Here is a 12,721-nt window from a genome sequence, read left to right on the forward strand (position 1 = left end):
TAGGAGGCCAACACTGACAGAATGTAACAATGTTTTGGTTCCCACTTTCATGGCTGTTGTCCTCTAATGTCCATTATCTCTCTCTGTTGTGCCCATTGCCTTCCTACCTTCTCCATATCACAGGTATTCGGTGCTGATGCTCCAAGGTGCAGATGAATGCTATACAAGTGCAGTGAACTTGGCGTGATGGGATTGCTACCTGAGGCTTCATCCACATTTAGAAGAGGTGATGCCCACCTGCCCTATCCAGCTGATAGGAATGAGAGCCCTCATGGTCTCATGGAACAGAAAATGTTGATGACTTTGAAGGATCCCATTGTTCTGCAGCCTAAGCTACATGGTTTTGGCCAGTTAGATCTGAAATCAGGCAACCATTTAGCCCCACCAATTCTTCTTTCAAGATTTCTCAGGGTTTACTTGCACTCCAAATATTTGTTTTGCTGGATTGGCATCCAGCTCCTCATGTCTTCAGTTTTTGATTCCTGATGCTGCCATTCGAATGCTCAGTTCAGTCATTCTCTCAGCATTTGAATAGACTCCCTTTAATATATGAGTAATGGTGCATTTTATAGCAGAGAATGTGCAACAGGCATTATATGTCTGAGCTTTATCCTCTCTGATTTAAATCTGGAGTGGGTAGAATCTACCCCTATCACTTACACAAAGCCCAAACTGACACAGCCATAGGACTATGAAATTCTGCCAGCTGCTAGGGAGGCGTTATCCAGTTTATTTGTATACATCTCTCTTTCAAGATCTTTTTAAACACTTTGCAGTATAATTTCCAGAAGGATAGAAGTTACTTAAATGAAAACAGCATGTACCAACCTGTTTGGTGCTCTAAAGAAGGAGGAATATTCATAGTATTCAGCCTTTTTTCAGGTAGTGGTCTGTATCTGTTGTACAGGGTCCCATCTGACCTTAAAATAGGTTAAAGCTTCCTTAAAGCTGATGATTCCACTTTACTGAAGGTAGATAGAAAAGGGAGTATTATAAAACAGGTTTTCTTTTCAAGTGTTACTGTACTTGTTTGTCTACTGATATTTTATTTTTCTTATTCTAAGTGAGGAATATAGGTGAGTCAGTTTTGTTTTCACTTGCCCTTCAGGCTCTCAATGCTGACTTGTTTGTGGGAGCCATTTTATGTGGTGTAGAACTGGATTCACTATGATCACTTTGGCTGCATTCAGCAGGCTCTCATTTCCTTGTTTGTGTACTGGTTTGCTTTGAAAAGGGGTGTCAGAAATTTTTGTCTCTCCCCTTCACACCCATGCTCCCCACACAGGTCTTCGTTGCATAATCTAGCCAGTTTATAGGAGACATTAGAATTTGCAGTTACTTTTGGTGAGGTTTGCCTGAACTATATATGGTTATATAAAAACACACAGCTACACATCCGTTACCACTGCATACAGATGGGATTGGGAGTTTGGCTCTGGCTCAGTCCTCTTATTCTGTAAAGCTGTGCTCAAAATAGGTATGGCCTATTCAGCTCAGTTAATTTGTATGCTGGGACGTGCTGTGTTTTCCTTCGTGTTTGAGTGTGAATCACAGATGTACATAACTTGAGCAGCTGAAACTTACCTGCATTTAATACTTGCCATCTTCCTGTTTATTGAGAGGAAGTAAGAAGTGAGTAGTAAAATCTAAGGAAAGACCTTAGAAACTTGAAAGGAGTATTTGAGTGACTTATGTGGCAGTGGGGCCTTAGTTGAGGATTCACATTACCTTTTCATGCAGATATATTCAGGAATCCTCAAAGATACAACAATGTTCATTTTGCTGCCTCTGGCACTCATACCCACACTGTAGGAAAGAGGCTTTTGGTGGTGCATTTTAGCATACTGATTGAATAGCACTCTGCTTGCAGGGAGAGTGAACAGAAAGGAGAACATGAATGTATGTGTTGAGTTGGTGACTGGTGCTGGTTAGTTGTTGCTTTCTCCTCCTTTTGAGGGGAACTTCAATCTGAATGTCAGATTGAAAATCATACATAAAGTCAAGTCTGTGTTTTTAAATGAGTTGTCACAGAATCAAGAGAGGCACCATGCTGCAAGATTGCACTTGGTCCTGCAGCAGCTTATCCTGCCTGGTTTGCAGTCAGCTTCCAGCCTTCATGCAGGATCTCCAAACTCATTTTTGTCCCAATAGGAAACCCCTGGCTGGAGCTGACTTCAGGAAGATGTTGAGCTTTCCTCTTCTCTACCCATACTATTGCATGCTCTTATGGGAAAATAGAGAATAAAGGGTTCTTGTATGGGTTGATTTGCACCATTTAGTCCATACATGGTGAGAGTTCTCAGGTCTGAGATAGCTGTGGGCATATTTTCCGAAAGACAGAAGACGAGCTGTGGGGAGGAGTGTCAGTGGTAGATATGGCTGGAACTTCAGCCATTTTGATTTTTCTTCCAAAAGAGTGACTTCAATTAGTTAGGAGGATAAAGAAAATATAACTAACACCTCTTGAGAGGAAAAGCTGGGGGGACTTGCCTACCAGCCAAGTGACTGCTTACTGTGCTTATTTTGAAAGGGAAGAAGAACATACTGAGTTTCCAGTGCCTCTTCTTCAGAGGTTGAAAGTCTAAGCTCTGAGTTGTAACATTTCATGAGAATAAATGGGAGTCTTTTAACAAAGCCATTTCACTCCTGCTCCTCATGTGAGCAGCCACAGCGTAGCAGCATGTCTGTCTACAGCACTGGGGCTGTCAGGTCTGGTATTCCAGGACAAGTAACAGCAACTGGAGAGGGTCAGGACATCACTGGCAGCAGCAAGAAGCAAACCTAGCATGGCTTTCTGAAGAGAATATGGCTGCAACAAATTGGCTTGATGTAAGCAAGCTCCCTGCAGCACGTGAGTTCCCGTTCAGGATTAGCAGTGAGATTAGCTACTAGGTTGCTGTTTCCCAGATCTCTTTCGAAATGGGATGAAATCTGCAGGAGAAAGGGGTCATTTGTTTTTGAAAGAAGATGCCCCACTCAAAAAAGGAGACTGAAAAATGACAAAAAACATATCAGAATATCCTTTCCCTCATTGAAACTTATAAAAATATAGACATTTTTCTCCAATGAAAGTAAAAGCACAAAGCCTGCCATCAAAGCATAATTTCAAGCTATTTTATTGAGATGGCATTCTTTCTGCAATGGGCACCACATGGTAAGGAGCATTGCTTTTACAAGTCTGTATCACATGCCTTCCACATTTGAGGAACTATGTGCAAAATAAACCACACTAATCTCCCAACTGGAAAAAGTGCCCAAAATGGCCAAAAAAAGCCTGAGAATTGCCACCTATATCTAATTAGCTGACTTGGTGCCTAGTCCTATGTGCTTAGGTGTTAAATGTTCTTAATTGACATAAAAAGAACAGCGTAAAGGTGTGGTGGCAAATTCAGTCCTCTGTAATATTCTAGCATGTGGGAGAGCAGCTCCAAGCCCTGTGGGAGGCAGTGGAGCTGGGCTTCCCCTTTCTGCTGCATCCCTGGCATCTGTGCCAGGACTCCAAGAGTTCAGCAGTCACTGAGAGGCAAAAAAGTGGCCTCTCAGTGGCCACTAGAAGTGAAGGGCCATTTAAAGGTCAAAGTTCACAAATCTAAAGGTCACCTGGGAGTCAAAGGCCACAATAGGGAAATGTAATGTAGAGGTCACAGGGCAAAGTCATGCAGAGGTCAAAGGTTTAAAAAGTCCTGGTGCTAAATGTTGTTACAGATGTCATAGGTCACAAGAAAGGAGAAGTATCACCATTATCAAGGGGTCAAAGGTAACAAAAAGCCAAAGGTCATTGAAAAAGTTAAAGGTTATCCAGAGCTCAAAGGTCATCTAGGGCCAAAGGTTTAGCACACAAGTGCCAAATGAGAGACAAGAGGTTTGTTTTCTTAGATCCAATTCTTAAAAACCCTTTCTTGAACTTCTGGCTCAGACCCTTAGGCACCATGATAACCTGAGCATCACACCTAATCCAAGACAGCCAGGGACTAGGAAACACATTCCTGCCTCTCAGCTCTGTGCCTCCATCTGGAGAGGAAAGCCCAGCTACCTTTGGGGCTGTTCTCCTCCAAAGGGCACCCAGGAAACCTAAGGAAGCAAGTGCTTTTCCTCCAAGTCACCCTCCTGCCTGGTCCTGCTCATGTTGGAGGCTGGTGGCCCTTGGTGGCTTGTGCTACACCAGGATGCCCAACAACAGCAGCAGTTGGGCAGATATTGTCTGAGATTACCCCAAAGATATTCCATTTTCATCAGAGATTACTAGAGATTGTCTCATGGATGAGGATTCTGTAGCTTTAAGATCAAAATACATTGCAGATGGTAATCTATTATTACAGCTAAGATATTTTTGGGGGGAGGACTTTCTAATATGGCTGATAGTAAAGTCCGAGTAATGGAAGAGAAGAATCCACAGCTCATCCCATTTCAGTTTCAGTTTATTTGAAAACATTGCTTGTTCCCATACTCTGGCCAGGTAATGCTATCACATAGTCTCAAATGGATTTGGGATCAACAGGAAGTAACAACACAAGCTAAGAAGTTTCCACACAACATCTGGCCATACAACCACATCGATTCAATTGCACAAAGCCCACAGTTCTTCTGTTACTGTCTTTCTGGAAATTAAAATATCAATATGAATTATGATAGATTTTTGCAAAATGATGTGTCCACTGAAGTTTCAATTAGCAGAACAACTGCCAAATGCTGGTTGGAATGAAGCGTTCTAACTGTGTTGTGGTTCTTTCATCAACTCAATTTTATTTCAAGTTTCAATTCAATTTCAAATGTCCTTTACGCGTTCTCTGTATTCAGATAAGAATTTTTAAATCATGAAGAAAATACCATTACATTTCCTATGTAGTATCCATACTAATATGACTTAGAATTATTTGATTTAATTTTCTTAAGTAAAGTCTTAAATTCATGTCAGTTCCTATGGTGAGGGACTTCAATGCCACTGAGAATTTGCCATGTTACTTCTGGTTCCTACTGGCATGGGCTGCTTGGTCTTTGCTGTCATGTATCAACAATCTTAATGTGATTTTTAAGGACCACTACATTTGAGGCACTTTTCTACATATGATAATACAGTAACTCAGAAGAAACACTGAAGAAAAGTACACTGAAAAATACCCAGACTGTGAAGCATACAGTACACAGCAGTTCTTTCAAAAGGAGGAAAACCAATACAAAACAAGAGGAAGGGAATAAAATGTCAGTTTGGACAATAAAAGGTATTTTATTCTCTGTTTACTATTATACAATGGTAATAAATTCAAACCAACAGGGATACCTTAGCTTGGATTCAGAAGAATGCTGACAAAATTTAGTAGAATGCTACAAACTTTTCTGTAGCTTGAGTGTAGTAATTTTTCTATTCCCTGAGAAAACTTGGCTCTGCAGCTTTTCACATTGATATCATATATTAAATGATTCCATATATTAAATTCCCTTCTGCTCAGGGTACCTGCATCCCAAATATCACATAGGGACACAGAAGACAGTTCAGACTTGTATCTTTAATGTCATCTGAAAGTATACTGATTTTATTGGATGATTAGGAACAGTTCTATGCCTTCACACTCTTTCCTCTTGTCTGATATTCATGTGAGCAGTTCACTTTCACATTTGCATTACATATAAACGTCTGGGGAATCATCTATTGCTGTCTTGGCAGAATGACTGAGTAGCCTGAAGGCTTCTGCTGGGTAGGACTCTGAATGCGGGGATGAATGAGGCTTTCAAAGTTACTGGCGAGGGCTCACTTAAACAAACAGGCTTCCTATGTCATCAAGAGAAGACACAATCTACAAGAAAGGGACAAACTTAGAAGAAAAATACAGAGCAGTCCTATTATGGTAGTGAGATGAAAGAGCCTGGTGTTCTCCAGTGTTTTAGCTTTGAGGGTAAGCTTTGCTGGTGCAGTTTTCAGATTGCAGCTAAGCAATGCTCAAACTGGGCAGGAAAAATAATACAGCTGCACAGCTCTTTTGGAGTCCTTTGCCTCTTCTGCAGCAGGTTGCATGTGGAAAGGACAGAAATCTATTAGATGGGGTGAAATTCACCTGAGCATGAAGGCAAGGCATTGTTTGTCTCTTGTTGCAGGCCTGCTCTTTAACTGGTACTCACTATGGAAGTGTTAGGCAGTGTCTTGCTGCAGAAATGAGCCTCTATTTATGTCTGCTATTTTGTGCCAAATGGCCCATGTTAAAGCCATCACTTGTGTAGTGCGAACTGAGGTGAGTTTATTGTCCTTAGAGGGACGATCTTATTTCTCTTGTAACAAATGCTACCCTTTGCAATTGCTAAATCTGCAGTGTTCAGAGCAAGGTGGTGGACTGTCTTTAATACCACTTTGAAGGCCCTGCCTGTGAGCATGCGAAAAGGTTCTATCAAATAGTTTTATGCACAAAGGAGATCTTCTCAAAAGAAGGCTCTGAAGTCAATGACATGTTCTTATTCACAGGAGCTAAAAAGTGCAATGAACTAAAGATATGTGTGCAGGTACCAACAAATAAACAAACTGTGCTGTAGATAATTTAACAGATATGTATCCTTGGAAAAACTGAAGAAATAAAGGCCAGTCCTTGGGAAATACTGTGCTCTTGCAACTGCCACATGCAGTGAAACATAGATACATTTAAATTTGAAAGACAGGTAAGAGTCAATATGTAAAAATATTCCTGAAAACAGATGTTTTCACACATACACCTATATCTCAGGCAGTAGGTCTTGAAGGCTGTGTGACCAGACACTTCTAGCTCCGTCTGAGGATGGGAACTGAAAGAACATGTGTTCGCCAAAGGAAGAAAATGTATTGTGCCATGGTGTTTTTTATCTTTTCCTCAAATTTCTTGCCCCCAGATGGCTGCTAACTTTATATAACTTGCAGCCAAGGATCTTCCCACAAGGAGCAGGAACAGAGCCCAAACTGATCTCATCCAAATAGGGCTTGGTTCCATTTCCATATTGATTCATGCCTATGTTAAATTCAGGTGAGCCTTCCCAGCATGCAAAATTTGCCATGCAATTTCTTTCCAATGCTTATATGAAAGCTGCAATGCTACCCAGAATTAGAGTCCACTGCCCATTCTCTTTTGAAACATTTTATCCCAAACTCAGGCTATTTGGTTAGATCAGTAAATTTAGTTTAGAAATACCCAGAGGTGAAACCATTAGTAACAAGAGAATTGTTTATTCCTTATAAAAATCTCATGCCTCAGAGACATAGCCTGGAGAAGATTGTTTGCCATGGATGACTTTCTAGCCAGCTATTGAGATGACTGCCAGTAAAGAGTACACTTGGTGGTACATAAACCATTATGGTGCCAAATATGTATGAAACTTATTACCTCTAAAATTGTCAAAGAAGTTCTCCACCAACCTAGTGATGTCATGTCATAAGATAACTTGAAAGGAATGCCTAAAAAATTGCATGACTAGGGTGGTAATGAGAAAAACCTGTTCAGATTAGTAATGTTTGTACTGCCTGCATGAAAGCTGCCAATGAAGTTTTGGGTGTTTCAGTGCCTGTTGCTGCCAACTGGCTGTTTAAATCAATTCAGCAAGAGTGTGTACTTGCCTGTGTAGCAGGCAGATGTAGCAATACGTGTGTGTCAAAGAACCTGTCCCTCACAAAAGTGTGAGAGAGCTGAACTTACGGACTTTAAGCAACACAAAGGGCAGATAAGGAGCAACAGCTCACTTGTATCTTTTAAAGCTCTCTCCTGGGCTGGTGTTTTAAAGATGGAAAATACACTTCTGAAGGGGACCATATGAGACAGCAGGTGTACTTTTAAAAAATTAAGAATCTATTGTGAATATCTGCACTATGAAATAAATTAAGAAATGGTCTTCATGTTAGGTAGTGGCTTGCTTTTGCTGGTATTTTCTCTTACAAAATACAATGCCTTATCTATGTAAACAGGGTGACTTAGTGTTGCAGAGATTCTTGATGGATGGGGAAGATATTCCTGAACAGGGATGGAATAAAAGAAAGCAGAGATTTTAACTTGTTGGTTAAAACAGCCTCAGTGCACAAACATTATTAGCAAAAACATATTTGGGGATTATTTTGAACAGGTGTCCCTCTGACAGACTTGAATAACTTCCCCTCTGGGTCTGCATTAGCTTTTTAAAGAACCTGTTATAAGAAATGTACTTGCTGTTTGTTGTGGGTTTTTTTTAAATATCCTAATTGCTTTTGGTTGATACTGTACAAACACACAGTTAGAATCAAGTGCTAGAAATAGCCTCCTAAAACTCAAATTGATTTTTAGATAAGAAAGTAAACATGTGCATTTGTGCAAATCATGCATGCATCCGGGTAGAACTAGTTATTTTTATTCTTCTAGATGAAATTGTCTGTAAAAACATGAGGTGCTATTTATTGTTACCATAGTTTTAATTTAAAATGCTTACAGTGACATGAAGTGTTGTCTCAGCTCATTTAACAGGCTGTGAAATGGTTAGAAGGATGATAGAAATATCTGAAAAAACAACCTCAGGTAAAATGTAGTTATTCATATTTGCTACTCAACCCCCAATTTTTTGTAATGATGAGTGAAAATGGGTCATCTTGTTAGGCAAAAAATATTATCATTAGCAAGAAATTTTTCTATCTCACATTGAGGAGAACACTTGCACAGCCTTTCATCCCCTCCCCATGGTTTAACACTGAAGGGAACTGGAGTAGGGGAAAAATAATAGCTTAGCTGGTTTCCTTCAGTGCCATGGAGTGTCCACAGGGTCCTTTGCAGCAAACTTCTTCCCTTGAACACTTCTACCCTATGAAAATTATATTTTAGTCCCTCCTACATGTGAATGGACAATTTCCAACATTGCAACGATTCCACAAAAAAGTATCACCTGTATAAAAAATGTAATCTGACTCTGGGTTTATTCCCCAGGAACAGCCTTATATCCCCCTTGGGGTCCCAGCATTGGCTGTGATGTGACAAATACTTCTTGTTGCATCATGGCTTTTTGGAGGTTTCAAGGAGGCAAGTTATTTCATAGTGGTATAACACTCTGAGGGGCAGAGGAAGAGACTGGATTTAGGGAGAAGTTTGGTGGAGGCACAGCAACTAGGAATGCTGAGAATAGAAAAATTATCTGGCAGTTCTAAAAACTTAAATCCTTTTATCCCTGTCGATGTATTTCTTTAATCTAAGCACTTGAGTGAATGAAGTGTTCAGTGTTTTTCAGTATCTATTTCTGTAAGAAACAGGACATAATTTGCAAGCTGGATTTTCCTTAAGGACCAGGGGCTTAAAACCTCTGATAGAAATTTCCAACAGAAATTATTATTATGTTGCACATATCAATAAACATATTGATAGTAGTGAGACTTTTTTTTTTTTTTAACTGTGCTATTTTAATGAAACAATATTTACCTTAATTCTTGTTTTGGCTTACTCTTTCTTGGCCTGATCTATATGACAAATGCCCTTTTATGCAGCTGGAACCCAGCTCATGACTTAGAAAAATGCAGAAAAATTACAGCTTTATGGCAAAGCAGGAAAAACTAAGGAGCTGCAGATGATCATAGCCCCAAGTGTGACTGGGAAAACTATTGAAACAAACCAATCTTGTATTAATGAGAAACATTTCTTATGGCAAAGTGAGAGTTTGCAGTGAATCATAAATCCCTGTCCATGCTCCTTTGAATATCCTCCCTGAGACTGGATCAAAACAATCCAAATAATGTGTGAAATGCAAAGAAATTAATTTACACTGGGCTATTGTGCCTCAGTTATTGGGACAGCTGTCACCTCAAGATGTGTGGTGGTCAGGGCAAGACACTATTTACTACTTTAGCAATGCTGCGGTGCAGCGGGAACTTGAGTGCAGATAGCTGCACAGAGGGCAGCTAATGTTGCTTGGTCTCCAGAGCACTTTGCTTTGCCATTTTTCTCTCCCTCGATACCTATATTCCAGTACTTGGAAAAATCAGAGCAAATTGCAAACTTGCTTCAGATGGAGATTGTTTCCAAGTATTGTATTCTACAGAGATATTTTACATTGTTTGGGAAAAACAAAGAGACCATCTGCAAATACTCAGCCTGGATCTACCCTCAGGAAAGAAAAATATTCTGCCAATCCCAAGAGCTAACTGGAGAATTTCCCCCTTTACCTGGGTGACTGCTATCAGAAGTGGGCATACATCTGCTCTCACAGCAATAGGTGGAAGTCCTCTGTCTATCAAAATGAAGAAGCTTTTCTGACATTATTTTCTCATATAGAAGTTTATTACATTGGGGTTGAAGGTTATGCGATACAGCCAAAGTTTATTGTTGGGCGTCTCCCTTTTATAGGGGGTTCAAAATTCCCATACTTGAACATTTGATTGGTTGGGGTCTCAGTACCGCCCAGCTCCCTGGCCAATGATATGTCTGCATTCAGGGTTGAATGGGATTGGCTGGGGTCTTCTGTTTGAGTTTGAATTTAACCTATCATTGCCTCACCTTTTTTACTTGTTTACTTCTATTCTATACGGAACCAGGCTGGCCAAATTTGGTGACTTGTAACGGCTAAATTTATCTGTTCAGCTTACAGACCAGCTGTAGCTGTGACAGGAGTTTAGCTTTAGATTTGTGATATTCTCAGTGCACTTATTCTCCATTTCAGATTCAAAGTGGCAATCCATTAATTGATCTAGTGACTTACCATTTGCCTGTGCAAGATCAGTTGGGAAATATCCTAACCAGAACATAGACTGCCCTCTTAGATTCTCCTATGACACAAACTGCTGACTTCACCAGCACACTGCCTAGCAAACATTTGGATGCAGATGTCTCGGATATTTTATATACCAAATGCCACCCTCAGTAAATGCCCAAGAAGTCAAACCAGGACTCTGTAACCAACAAAGGAATCCTGATGAAAGATATGATAAGGAAGTGACAGTGTAGAATCTCTAGGAAACCCTCCTGTATGGAATATAATATGATATTCCCTCCCTGTAATATGAAGCTGAAAGGACCTCTCTGCATTTAAACAGCAGTGTTATTTTTGTGTGACTATTTGTCTGTGTGTATAAATGTCCCCCTATTTGGAATGGATCCAAGCAGCCAATTTCAATCACCTTTGATTTTGAATGGAATTAAAGATAACCTCATTTCTTCAACTGCTGTAAAGACAGAAAGTGGAATAGAAAAGACAGACCACATGAATTTCTAAACTTAGGGAACGGCTGCAAAACTTATGCTTTTTTAGACACGGTGTGTCCACATTGTCTTTTCAGCCAGAGAAAGGCTTCTAGTGAAGTTGTCAGTCACCTGTGAGGATCCTTGTCCAACAGCATATTTCTGATGGGGTTGATTCTGTACCTGTGTGGGAACCACATGTGAATTGGCTTCAAAACCAATGCCCCTGGTCTCCCATGCAGAACCAGAAGAATATATGTGACTGGTATATATTAGTCACTCACCCGCTGTCTTGGACATGGGCAGCTTTAAGATGTAGGGGATGATCAAACTGCAGTTAAAAGTCATGCAATATTTAATTTCATTGTTAAGGTTCTCTGGTTTGATCTCAGGAACTGTTTTCATATGGGGATGGATTTTATGTTACTATTTCTGTTATAAAATTTATTTGGAGTGCATTTATCTCATATGGTGACTTAAAAAGTCTACATTAATTTAATCTGAAGGCATTTCAATATAGGATTGACATCAGGAATACTGGGAGGAATATATTTCTGGCCTCTTATCTGGAAAAAGAAAAATAATTTCTTGTACTTTCTTAACCTTATATAGTTTCTTTTAGAAATTCCACAGGAACATGCAATGATCAACAAAATAGTTCATTGAAGCACCTTGGTATCAATGTTTAGGTGATGGCATTGTACAGGGATGTGATCCTGGTGCCGTTGGGAGCAGTTGAAGCAGTTGAAGAAGAGCTGCAGAACATCAAAAAATCTTGAGCAGAAGATGTACAAGCTCTCAGGGTAAAATTAATCTGAGAACACCTAAAATAAGTAAGAGTTTATTCGAAGTTCTGTCTGATTATTGCAGAAAGATAAGGGTGATGCATCCTAGCTGACTTAGGCACCTGCATGCTATAGGATGACATTTTCAATGACTGGCTCCGTGACTTAGAGAAGATACCTACTTCACACTAATCAATTAGCTAACATGGAGGCTACAAAAGTTTCTTTTGCTATAACTTTAACCAAGATAGGGTTAGGCTTTAGCTCACTGTCAGACAGATGATTAATTTTCACCTTATCCAATCATAACTGAACCAAAAGCGCATTACAATAAGGTAGTTACCCATATTTAATTTGTTTTGTAGGACTACGTGTTGCCCTTCTGCCCAGCTAAGAGAATGGAAAGACTTTCAAGCGACCTCAGCAGGCTGAAATAAAGAAATGAGTTACTGAGGCTCCTAAACACCCTAAATCCAGAGTTTCTGCCCATTTCACTGATCTGTAATGGTCACATACCATGGCAATCCAAGCCAGTGGCAATCAATGGGAACAGTTCACTCTTCAGTTTAAAATTAAATAAGTAGTCAGTTATAAAAACCCTTTGCAAATTATTTCCTCCGTGTCCAGTACAAATCTTCATAGCTTTCCATTTAGGATAAATCTGAAGAGGAATTGAATGCATTTCTACTGGCACACTCTGATGATATTCAAGGAGTAGGTGTAGCAAGCTGTGGGAACTAAGAAATTAAGAAAAATACTGCAGTGCTGTCAAGAGTAGGTGTAGACATTTTGTACCTGTTAAAC

This window comes from Pseudopodoces humilis, chromosome 9 (assembly GCF_049639895.1).
Source record: "Pseudopodoces humilis isolate 2021_Gansu_Grassland_sample_001 chromosome 9, ASM4963989v1, whole genome shotgun sequence".
NCBI classification, from domain to species: Eukaryota; Metazoa; Chordata; class Aves; order Passeriformes; family Paridae; genus Pseudopodoces; species Pseudopodoces humilis.